The following is a 13,309-nucleotide window of genomic DNA, read 5'->3' on the forward strand; positions in this document are numbered from 1 at the left end:
GAGACTTGGGCAGGAAAAATGAGCATTTCCAGTGGTAGAATGGGTGATGCTCTGATGTCAGAGACACCCGAAGGGGGACGAGTCCAGATGCTGTGATCATCTCCAGCCAGAAAAAAACAAAAGGGGAGAGGTAAACTGAGTCAGTCCTTGATCCGTGAAATGTGAAGAGCTGGATGCCTGACAAAGATAGCAAGGAAGGGACTGAGGAATGATCAGAGGGATCACTATTGGAGAAAGAAGCAGCACAGAGACTGGGATAGTTTCTCAGGAGTCCACTGGAGTGTAGCATTTGAGGAGGAAGGGAGGGGATATGTGAGTCCAGAAACTGTGAGCTTAGTCATAAAGGAATCTTGGACTTTATCCCAAAGGCAAAGTGCAGCTTTAATAAGGGGTTTGAAGGAAGATAATGTCATGCTCAATTTGCATTTTAGAAAGATCATTCAAGTTTCAGTCTAAAGAATCTAGTAGAGACCCCACCCCTTCTCACAGGCCTTCTCAGGACACCGGCACTTTCAAAGCCACAGGAGCGATACGCTGCCTCTCTGTTTTCTGAATCTCCTCAGCTCCTTGTTTTGATTCGGCAAGGTCATCAGAAAACAAAAATATTAGCTGGAGCAATTTGTGTTCCCCCACAGACTTGCCATTTCAGAGCTAAAATTTAATGATATTTTATTTATATGAGAACCAGTCGTCTGGAAATTTTCCCTGTCTTTTTTCCAAAATTAGAGTTAAAGACATTGTCCATCAAGTAATCAATACCTTTTATTTGAGGGCCTTCCTTATAGAACTTTGTTTTGTTGATTTTCGAGAAAAACATTCCACAAGGTTTTTTCTGTCTGTTCTACAGACATTCCCTATGTGCAATATGTGACCACCCCACCAGCACCACCCCACGTGAATTTTTCTCTGGGGTGTGATCACACATGTAAAAATACTTAGATCCTCTTGACTATTAAGTCAGTAATTATTTGTTTTTGTACCATAATTTACACAGAACTTCTAACTCTTGGAGGGGATAGATGGATATGGGCTTGAAATCAGGTATGGGATTTCAGTTCAAATCCTGGCTCCACCTCGTTCCACAGTTGGAATCATAGGTTAGGCATCTCATTTCAAAGAACCTCTGCTTTCTTATCCCTAACTGTTGCAAAGTTACTCCACCAAGTTACTTGGAGGGGTGGATAAAATAATACTCAGGAGGTGTTTATTATGCAGTGGCCACTGAACAACTATTGATGGCTTCTTCCTTCTGCAAACAGACCTGTGGGCTTTACTTAATAAGAATGTGAGGAATCGGAAAAAAACTTGCCTCCCTTTCCTTTCTTTCCCCTTTTTTCCTTTTTTTTTTCTTTCCCTCAGAGGCAATTCAGAGCTCAAGTACAGGCCAGTAGTTACTCTCATGCTTCTGGATTTTTTTTCTTTTTTTCAAATTTCTATTTGTCTTCATTTTGCCTCATTCTACTTGGTATATGCTTATGTTTTACAACCACCTCCATTGCTGTGGCAGAATTCAATCCTTAGCAGGTCTTGTAAGCAGTCTTATATGGTTACCTACCATGTTAGAAAGAGGTCTAGCTCCTGTATTTGATCCTTTCATGGAGAAGTAACCTATGCCCTGGTCTCTGTCCATAAGTATAAAATTTAGTCTTGGACATAAATGGACTGGTAAGTGAAAAGTGGATGCTTTCCTACAGAAATAGTCACCCACCTGGGAACAGGTCCTATGAATTTGTGGTAGTTCTCGGGAGCAAAGTTTTGAGTAGATGCCAAAGATATCTACTGGTCCAGAAAAAGGGAGTATTTGACTAATGAAGTGGAAATGTTCTGAGATAATTCTGGTTTGGGGGAAAGCTTAAATGGGGTTCATACAACTTTATGATCTGGACTGTCAGCTATGCTCTGTTTGGTGCATTGACTTCATGCTTAGTCGACTCAAATTTTAGCAAAATACTAGCACTAGACTTGGCCTCTTACTCCATCTTAATTTTCTTCCTTCCCTTGCTCTAAAATTTTAAGAAAAAAAATTTCATGCATTTTATTTATTTCTAATTTTCAAGGGGCTGAGAATGAGAAAGGAATAGCTTCTAAAAGAATTTAATGGTGTCTTTCTCCTAGAGTAGATAGGTAGGTACTATAAAATAAAATGAATAAATCACAAATGGCTGGGGCAACATCAGGGTTACTATTCACTTGCTGCATCTGACCTCTCCAAACCACACTTCCACAGGGTCCATAACGTTGGGATGAAACATCTGCAAACACTAGTCATCAAGTTCCTCCAGTAGGGGGCAGTAGAGGAAGATTGGCAAAGGGAGGAAGGAGTAGGGGTGGGAAGTTTCATTTGTCTTACCAATTCCCTTCATTATCCTTCGGGTATCAAGTCCTACCCCAGCTTCTTTACACCCTTCCAGTATCATTCTGGCCTCATTGTTTCTGTTTCTTTGCCTCATTATTTCTAGATATCTAGACACATATTTAGAGTTATGCATTTCAGTGGACAGATATAAAGTCTGTCCCACAGGAAAATAGCTAATACAAAAAAAATCTGCAAGATTTTTCCAATTTAAATAAGCAGAGACATGGAAAATAATCGGAGAATAAGATGCCAGTGCAATTAGGATTGTCTGTAACAGTGAATCTAGCTGAGTTTATCAATATAGTTTTTGGATAGTTGACTGAAACCTAAGTTCAGTGATGCTGAGATACTCAAACTTCTCTAGCAAAACATATGGGAAAGACTCAAAATGGTTAGGATACTAAGAATGTTGATATATATATATATCAATAAGTGCATGTGCATGTACATATCTATACATATATAATGTACAGCCTTTACAATTACTCAGTCTCACTAAATACTTAAAAAGTAAGTTATTAGGTTGTATTTCCTTAAGTTAGAAGTTAAGAAGATCAAGGACAGGGAACCCCAGAAATCTCAGCTGAATTTGTCATAGCCATGTGTAAGCTGGGCGATGCTGCCAAAGAGATGGTTTGCTGCTTTCACTGAGGGTTGTAGGATTCTGAAGCCAATGAATATTCTGAACTGCTAAAGACAAGGTGAATGGAATTTCCATAATGTGTAGCAAGGATAGAGTGGTAATCATCGTTGATATGGTTTTGACCTTAGAAATCTTGGACAGTAGTTTGTTGAACACAATGTACTTAGGAAAAAATAGTCAGTCTCTTTAAATACCATTTGATTTATGTCACAGGGAAAAACTATTGTCTGGAGGCTAGAAACTTTGATAAAGATTTCAAAATAGAGTGTCCTGACCTCCCACTCACTCAGCTCCAAAGGATAATCAATTTATAGTCCCAAAGCCCCTTGATTACAAAAAAGGCAAAATTATTTTTGAGGCAGGCCCTACTTCATGTATGTCTCCATAAAGGGATAGGTGGGGCTGGAGCAATAGCACAATGGGTAGGGCATTTGCCTTGCACGCAACTGACCCAGGTTCTATTCCCAGGATCCCACATGGTCCCCTGAGCAGCGCCAGGAGTTATTTCTGAGTGCAGAGGCAGTAATTAACCCCTGTGCATTGCCAGGTGTGACCCCAAAAAGCAAAAAAAAAAAAAAACCATAAAGGGATAGGAAGCCATCTGATGGGTAATAACCAATATATTTTAGGAATATTGAGGCATTGTATATAGATATAGATACTATATGTAATATCTATATACTATATAAAAATAGATATATGATATATAGATGCATAGTATCTATATCTATACATAGATATAATATATAGACAGTATATATAGTATCTATATCTGTATCTATCTCTTTATATCTATCTATCTATATTTATAGGTAGATAGTGATTTAAGCTACTACAGGTGGGCTCAGGGTCTGTTCCTGGCTGTTTGCTCAGGAGTAACCTCTAGTGATGATCAGGTGACAAATATGGTTAAGAATCCGAAAAGCCATAATGAAAAATGATGAGTGGGGATTGATAAAGACTTGGTAATAAATTTGGTCCAATGCTGTATCCTTGGACTTTGAGGGGTTTATAGAACTTCCTTTTGATTATTTCACCCTGATATTCAGTATTTAACTAGCAAAGACCTACTCAGAAAGTAGCAGAGTCCCAACAATGTCTCTCTGATCCAAGAAAGGATGGGATGCAAGCCTGTGAAACTCTAGCTTTCTAGGATAGTAAATTAAATGCAAACCTCAGGGGAAACGGCAAATTTTAATGTCACCATTAAAGACTTGAAAGAGACAAGGGTGGCAATTATGGTCACCTCCCACTGAGAGTGGTCCACTTTGTCTGTGCAAAAGGTAAATGGATCTTACAGAATGACTGACATTCTGTATATTTAATCAGGTGTAAACTCGGACTAATTATAACTGCTGTTCTGGTTGTGGAATCTCTCCATAAACAAACTGACACCCACCCCCCCAGAACTTATCACATGAGTATTTGTATTGTGAGGTCTTTGAGCAACCTGTAAATTGATAAGATCCCAAGAAGTGGTTCTCTTTCACCTGGCAGAGCCATAATGCACCTTTATTGTTTACTTCAGACTCTGCCAAAACTTCTACTCTTTGCTATAATCTAATCCAGAGATATTCATCATCTTGACATTCCTCAGGCTATTACATATATCATTGCTGGTCCTCAAACCAGAAAGTATAGAGCATCTTAAACATTTTAGTAAGATACATTAGTACTGGAAAATGGAGATAAATCTCATATAATTTCAAGGGTCTACAACCCCTAAAACCTCAGACAGATGTGTAACCTTTCTATGCTCTAGATAAGATGGTAAATTTCCTTCAATGTGAAAGTACTTATAGCCTGTACCATCTACCTATATCTAAGAGGATGAAGCCACTTGGGAGGAGTAGTATTCCCTTGAATGTCAGAAACACATATACCATATTTGTGTATAATGTTCAGGTACATTTTTTCAAGCAGGTAGGAAGTTTTGAGTGGGTCTCAATGAAATCAGATGCTGCAGGAAGTCCAGGCTTCAAGGAAAGTTTCTCTTCCATTTGGCCCCTCTGACTTAGCAGAGCCTATATCACAATTTTTCTGAAGCTCTGTCAGTCTTCTGGCAAGAAATGTGGAGCATCTTAGGATTAGGGAGGAAAAAGCTTTCTCTCTTTTACAAATAACCTTTCTTTTGGGAAATAGTTTCTGGCTATTTGGCCCTGGTATTACCTGAACATCTGATCAAGGAACTCCATGTGATCTAAACAGCTTGTCATAAATTCAGTAGTATCGGACCCTTGAAATCAAAAGGTTTTGCTTGCATATAGGCAATTCATTAATAAGTAAAAATGTATGTGAAATAATAATTGGGCTCAGTTGTTCCTGCAGGCACAAATAAGTCAAATTCACGGATGACTCAGTTTGGTGTAGCAATAGCCCAGCTGCACTGCCTTCACTCCCTTGAGCCATAACTGTGGCATCATGGGAAGTTCCCCATTAACAAGAGGTCCCCACTTCCCTACCAAATTAGGATTTATAGATAGTTCTGCATGATAACCTGGCACTCACAGGAAGAAAATTGCTACAATTTTACTGTCTAGATAATTTATATGTCTGTTTACAAAACATTCTGGCTCCTACCTCTGTAATACCCCTTCTTATTTGGAAGTAGGCAGTCCCGGATCATTCTGTTTTTCCTCTTCACCCTCCTTAACTGAGTAGATTCACTGGTGCGGTGGAAGATGGCTGCCACACTTCCAAACATCATTTATAGTCAATGCAGGGAGGAATGATAAAGGAAATGCTAGCTGGCTTTCCCATTAATCAACAAAACAACCTTCCAGGTAACTTTGCCTTAAGTCTCCTTGGCCATGATTGTAGTATGGCCACTTTTAGCTGTGTGAGAGGATGAGAAAGTACTTAACTCTTCATCATCCATAGGAAAAACTGCTCAGAGAGTAGGAGGCAGGGGAGGGCTGCCAGGCTCACCAAGGGTGCTGGCCCCAGGAAAATCTAGTGTTAGCAGACATTAATGGGAGACTTCTACTGATTCTTCATCATAGAAAAAGTAATGAAAATCACTTTAAAAATCTGGGTGAGGAGAGAATACAGACTTTAAAAAAAATTGGTAATTTTATAGCCTTTTCCTTGTAGTAACGTCTTTGGACGAGAAAGAACTAGGCTTGAGTTGATAATAAGCTTGTACTGTTTGGACCAGGTTTGATTGATCTGTAGTATCAATAGCTGACAACAGGCTACACAGGCCTCCAGAGTTTGTGTTATTTTCACTTGTATTTCCAATTAGGGCAAACAGAACTCATGGAGTATTTCAGATTGAAATACCTGGAGCTATTTGTCACAATCAAATACTGAAACTTGCTCTAAGATACTTTTAGTGGAATGGTGTATCTAAAAGTCTGGCAAACCAGGGATTACCCTTATTTTGTTCATTAATGAGACTTGGGATCTAATCTGCCTAATTATCAGGTCTAGAGTATTTTGCAAGGATAAGATTCTACATCCCAGGAGATTAAAAAGATTGTGGAATCAGAATTCCTGTCAGAAACTGTCCTTGACTTCAGGTAGTTAGTTACATGCTATCCCATCAATGGGGAAATTCACTGAGTGGAGCAGTATATTGCCATCCAGTTAGAGCTGATGTTTTGTACTGAAGTCATATAAGAACACCCTTTCAGAGGCCTGGTCATGTGCCACCTTTTACTTTATGCTTGTTATTTTAGCTTAAAGTATCATATCTATATAGAAAATATAAAGAATAAGATATCTAATTTAGGAAAATTTTTTGAAGTAAAACAGATTTTATGTGGAGGTTTCTGAAAGGGAGGAGGAAGAGTAAGTGGGAGGGCGTGGAGAGTAACATGCTCAAGAGAGAACCAGGCTTCTCCAAGGGCGGAGAGAACCCCTACACACATCCCAGCATTAGTCATGAAAGCGTGAAAATACACATCTCAAGAGGGGAGACATAGGCAACACGTGTGCTCAGGCACCACATGTGCTCGGCCACAAGGGTGAAAGCAGAACATGGGCTTGGGCAGCATATATGCCTTAATTTAGGGAATTTTCTGGATTCATGTATGCAGTCTTCATCCAGATTCAGAACATGATTATCATCCCAGAAGTTATCTCCTTAATGCTTGCCTCTTCCTGATAATATAATGCCCTCCATTCCAAAAGGGATTCTCTTGACCTTTATCTCCCCTCCACTCAATTTCACTGAAATTTATTTTATATGAAACATCTAGAGGCTTAAAATACACACAATGGTTTTATGTATACATATATGTATATGTATATACATATATAGTGACATGATGACTGTATACAAGTCTTGTCAACATCTGTCATCTCGCCCAACATAGTTACAATTCTTTATAAAAAGGACCTTTAAGATGTGCTTTCCTAGCAATTTTCAGATATACAATAATGTATCAATAACAGAGAGTCTCTTGCCTGCACGCCTGGCTGTCTTCCCCAGGGCCCCTCGGAGGGGATGGGCTCCAGCTTCCCTCCCCACCCGGAGCAGAGCCCTAGCAACGGAAGACCACCAGAACCTAGCTACAGCCATGCTCGAGGCCCCTCTCCACATGTTCGGACAGGCCTCATGCATGAAGGTACCAGCAGAGGAAACCAGGTGTGTGTAATTCTATCAATGGTCAACATCCAGAGACTTAAAAGCAAGCTCCCAGATACCTTGTAGCCTGCTTCTCCCTCTGGGAGAAATTGGCAAGCTTCTGAGAGTTTCCTGCCCACATGGGACAGCCTTGCAAGCTTCCCCTGGTGTATTCATATGCTAAATCCAGTAACAAGCTGGATCTCATTCACCTGACCCTGAAAGAGCCCCCAGTGCGACATCCTTGGGGGCCGAGTCGAGATAGACTTCTAAGATCTCAGGGAAAGGATGAAATGAGAGGTCACTGGGCCCGCCTGAGAAATCAGTGATTAATGGGATTTCATAATCATGATCATGATCAATAACAATAAATCCAAGACTTTTAACTGAGTTTATCTTTAGACTATGTTTACACATTTAACTTACCTCCCACCCTCCACCTATAGCAACTACCATTTTGTTCCCTATTTCTAAGATATTTTTTTCAGGAATATTTATTGAGACACTGTGATTTACAAAGTTGTTCATAACAGTGTTATTTCAGGCATACAATGTTCCACATCAATCCCACCACCAATGTTCACTTCTTTTCACCAATATCCTGGGGTTCCCTCTCATCCCCCAGCAATCATTCTTGTCAGGCAGATAACAAATTCATTTCATATTATTTGGTAATAATAAATTTTAAAAAATAGCAAGCATAATTATCAGAAAATAAATCAATAAAAGTCAATTTGTGATGATTAATTGCTACCTGTTTTTAACCTTTCTCAATCTAATAAAGGACAACCATATGCACTATCATTGAGTGCCATACTAAATGCCATATGATAGGAAGTTTTTCCTGTCCTTTAAGGAAGTTCTTTTAATGCTTCTTGGCAATGTTGGCTTCAAGGCCATGAATTCCCAAAGCCTTTCCATGAAGCCCTATATCAGTCCTTCAAATCTGAATGTTAATCTAGCTGTATAGAGTATTCTTGATGAGGTGTTCATTTCATTGAGGTTTTATTTTTTTGTACTATCATCATCATCATTATTATCATCCCGTTGATTGTCAAATTTCTCAAGTGGTCTCAGTAACGTCTCCATTTTAGATTTTAGAAGCTTCTCTTTACTTGTCCTTTCAATGGTGCTGCATTGGAGGCTCTTTCAGGGTCAGGGGAATGAGACCCATCATTGTTACTGGTTTTGGCATATGAATATGCCATGGGGAGTTTTCGAGGCTTTCCCATGTGGGCAGGAAACTCTTGATAGCTTTCTAGGTTCTCCCAGAGGGAGAACTAAGCTATAAAATGTTGCTCTCTTCTGGGAGCTTGGTTTTATAGTCTCTGGATGTTGGCCATTGGTGGGATTACACGGCACCGGGGGCAGTCCCTGGGTGTGACTGCCTAGCTACTGGAAAATGGGGAATCTAAATTTAAAGTTTAACTTTAAACTAATTAAAAATTCAGTTCCTCAGTTGCACTAGCAATAACATTTTAAGTATACAACAGCCATTTGTGGATACAGCTGGGAAGAACAAGTCTAGAATATTTCTTACACCACAACAAATTTTATTGGACAGCACTATTCTAGACAAAGCATCTCAAGAGGAAGTTATTGGGATTAAGGATAAAGCTTCTGCTTTAGATGCAGGAGGCCCAGGAGCCCCTGAGCAAGGAGTTCGGGAATTCCTAAGCATCAAATCAACCAACCAACAAAACCATTGTTATCGTTCCATATTCTTCTGGTTCATAGAGACTCATTTGATAAATATTCCATACATCTTATGGACTTTCATTTGTATATAAATTCCTTTCATGATCTTGTTGCATTCAATAGTCTTTCTCTATTGTTGTATTTTGTCATTTGAGTATAATGTGTCTTAGAGTTTTCCTTGTTGGGCCTATTTTCACTGGGACCCTTCAGGACTCTTGAACCTTGGTGCCTGTAATCCTCTACTCTGGAAAGTTCTTACTGATGATCTCTTTAACCGTTATTTCTTTATCACATTTGCCTTCCTCTTTTTCAGGGACTCCGATGATTCTTATATTGTTCCTCTTGAATTCTTCCCATAGTTCTCTGGTATGCTGTTCATTTCTTTTCACGCTATTTGCTACCTTCTACTGTTTCCTGGTGGTTTCCTCCATTTCCTCTTGGAACTCCTCTGTCTTTTTCTCAGCTTCTGTTGTTCTGCTGTTCAGAGCTTCTTTTGACTTCCTTTTTAATATCAGCTACCACGTTTTTCATTTCTGACTGTAGTAGTTTTTTTCATTTCAACTCTTATACTTTCTTGTGCTTTGCTGTATACCTGTGCTATCATTTTTTTGAACTCATTGAACATCTTCATCATAGTGTCACTAAAGACACTGAGGATTTACTGGTGTTTATGTCTTTGGTAATATTGCTTTTGCTCATTAAACTTGGTGGGCTTCTACGTGTTTTTCCCATTGGCTTTCTAGTGTTCATGTTGTGCGGGAGATAAATCTTTATAGTTAATCCCCCTGGAAGATGCTGAGGGATTAAGCTGGAGATTGCTCTCTGTCTTCCCTGCGCATCCTGGGATGTTGTAGCAGCAAACAGGTTAGAAAGGAGCTGTGGAGTGGGTGCTTAATATGGCACAGGATCTCTTTGCTGAACTTCTGCTTGCTGTTTTACCATTATAGGTAAAGCTTTCTCCAGCTGATATCACTGGGCCTATTCCAGAACAGGACCCAGAATCCCTCACTACTCAATTGGTTCCAGAAACCTTCACATGTGACCTGTGTTGTATTAAGGGCCAATCCCATAGCTTCTTCCTGACCTTCTGCTTGCTGCTTCACCATCCCAGGGGAGGTTTGCCTGAGCTGATAGCAGAAGACCTATTCTGGAACAAGAGTCTGAGCCCCTCCCTGCTGGTGGGTCCCAGGAGCCTCCACTCTTGATCTATGAGAATTTTTTAATTAATATTTTTATACAAGTGATATCATGCAACATTTGTGTTTCTCTGCCTGAATTTTTTTATAATAAATTCAAGTTCCAGCCATGCTGTCAAAATGGTAGGGTTTTCTTTTGATTAAATAATATTCCATGTGTTTATCACTTTTTCATCAAATATATCTACATGTACATATATATAAGCTTATACATTTATTAATTCTTGATTTGTGAATTAAGTTATTTAGGAAATGTGAGAAAACAAGGGATGGGAGGAAAGGAGGAAGGGAAAATACTCTATAAAGTAAAGTAAGAAAAGTATGACTCCATAACTCAGAAGCTGGCATGTGGACAACTTCATAGAGGGTGTGCCCTTACTTGACTTTTAATAGCATATGTGTAATTCGACTTATTTTTGAATTATGTATAAACAGAATTAGAGAGCATGGACTCATTTTTTCAATCAGTATACCGATTATAGTTTCACTCATGTTGACACACATTTATAGGGCTTCCTCATTGATACGAAGTTTTCTATTGAATGAATACAGTGCACTTTAAAATTTCTTTGCTCAGGCTCCTCTGAATAGTTTCAAGTTGATTCCATCAAGCAGTATTGCTATGATTAATTATGAACATGTGATTCTTACGTTTGTTTTTGTTTTGGAACCATATCCAGAAGTGCACTGAGCTTACTCCTGGAGCTGGGATCACTTCTGGAGGGCTTGAGAGATGACATGCCAGAGATCAAACTTGCGCCAGTCACATACAAGGTAAGAACCTTACCCAAATAGTATTTTTTCCAACCCCAGTATCCATGATTCTTTATAAGCTTATAGGTGTGCTTCTATTGGAAAAGATTTATGACTCATAGAGTATAATTCTCAAGAGGCTTAGTGTACACCAGTCTCTTTCAGAACCAACTGTTCTGAGCTATATAGCTTGGGTGATAAACTGGACCTTTTGCATAGTGATTGGGTCTCTGGTTTTGGCAGTGGAAAAGAATCTTCTTATACAAAATACAGAGTTGATGGCATCTTCTGACAAACTCTCCTTAAGATTCCATCATGCCAACTTTCCTAAATTTTTGTTATTTTCATATGTCTCTCAGAAATCTTACTTAAATCTGCCTCTTTGCTACTAGTATTTACTTCTTTAATCGATGGAAAGATTTGTTATCAGGAAGGAGAGTTTTCAGAGACATGAAGACCCAGACACGCCTACTAGTTTTTCTCTGTCATTTGATATTGCTCCCCAATTTACTCAGAATCTGACTTGACAAGCCTGGAATTTACTAAAAATGGAAAGATGCATTTCATAACTCTTCTCCCAACCTGCTATTCTCTGCCTCAAGAGACCATGTGAGCGTACTGCTAGTAGAAAGTTAAAGCTTTGAAATGATTTGAAAATCTATAAAGTGGCATCAAGGGGATAAGAGGTGGTCCTTTAAAGTCAGCAGATCCAGTTAAAGTGAGGTTTGTACAGGCCATTGTGCCAGCTCCTGGATGCAGGCTGGACCTGAGCACCCAAGACTCAGGCACCCAAGACTCCTCCTATCCACCCATTCCCTAAATCAATTCTTTGAATAACATTCATGCTTGGCACTAAATTGAATAGAGAATCAAATAATAAAATAAAAGTGAGAATGTATTCTATCTGGAAAAGGAGTAACAGGGGCATAGGAAAGAGGCCAGCTTTCCTGGGGGGAATGGACTAGGGTGTGGTGAAGAGGGATCTAATGAGAGTAAGTTTGAAAGGTAAGTATTAGCTGGCTTGTGGGACATATGGGAAGGATACGATGATACGAGGTGTAACAGGATCTGAGACAGCAGGAGCCCCTGAGACCCGGCAAGTGAAGTGTCCTAGCATTAGTCCGTGCCACGAAGCAGAGGTCCAGCTGGAGATGGACGGCTCCTCACTCTCTGTCAACTTTGTGTCTGGAAAGTAAAGGCAGCCATTATGGGGCTGGGTAGAGGTACCAAACAGATACTGGTAAGATGAAGATTGATTATGATGGGGTAGAACTGAGCTGTGGTATAAGCATATCCTGGAAACTTCCAAGGCAGTTCACCCTGAACGGTTGCCAATACTCATTCAGACTAGGACGTCTCACTGGTTTTTGTCCTCCAAAGTGTAGTGCTCCCTGGAGCCCAGTCCTCCCGGAATGTGTAGACAGTGATGTGAGAGCTCTCATGTCTAAAGAGGAAAGCTGATACCACCAGTGGACGTCATTGGGGTTTATTCCTCCAAAGTGAGGCTGCTGACCCGCTGAGAGAGCTTCTCCAATGATATCTGCCCCCTGGCCAAGTGCACGAGGCAGCTCCATTCAGGGGTGTTCTTATTCTGTCCAATGGAAACATAGAATACCTTTCTTCACTATGATATCCTGTGTGATAGATAAAAGACCCACAACCCATCCCTGCTCCTGCATCTAGAGAGGTTTACCTCATTGCTGTTGTCCCTCCAATGCTTGAAAAGCCTGTATGAGTGAGACTAGGGTATGCAGAGAGGATCAGAGGAATTCTCTCTAGGCCACAGAGGGGCCAAACCTACCCTAGACAAAAAGCCTATTGTTTTCCAGGCCACCCTATCCCCACTCTCTGGAGTGGTGAGGACAGCGGGGCTATGTGGCTGGAATTAGGTAACATCTCTACTCAGACACTATTTCTTACCCTTCTGCTGGAACATTTTCTGACTCTTGCCATTGGATATTGGGCAAACTGAACCAAACTCATTTCCTGTCATGGGAGTGGTAACTGGGTAACTGTGGGATAAAAGAAGGTGAAGGGTTGGCATGTGCCACCTCAGGAGGTTCCTCAGTTACTGCTGCCACTGAGCCAAATAC

This window comes from Sorex araneus, chromosome 2 (assembly GCF_027595985.1).
Source record: "Sorex araneus isolate mSorAra2 chromosome 2, mSorAra2.pri, whole genome shotgun sequence".
Classification (NCBI taxonomy): Eukaryota; Metazoa; Chordata; class Mammalia; order Eulipotyphla; family Soricidae; genus Sorex; species Sorex araneus.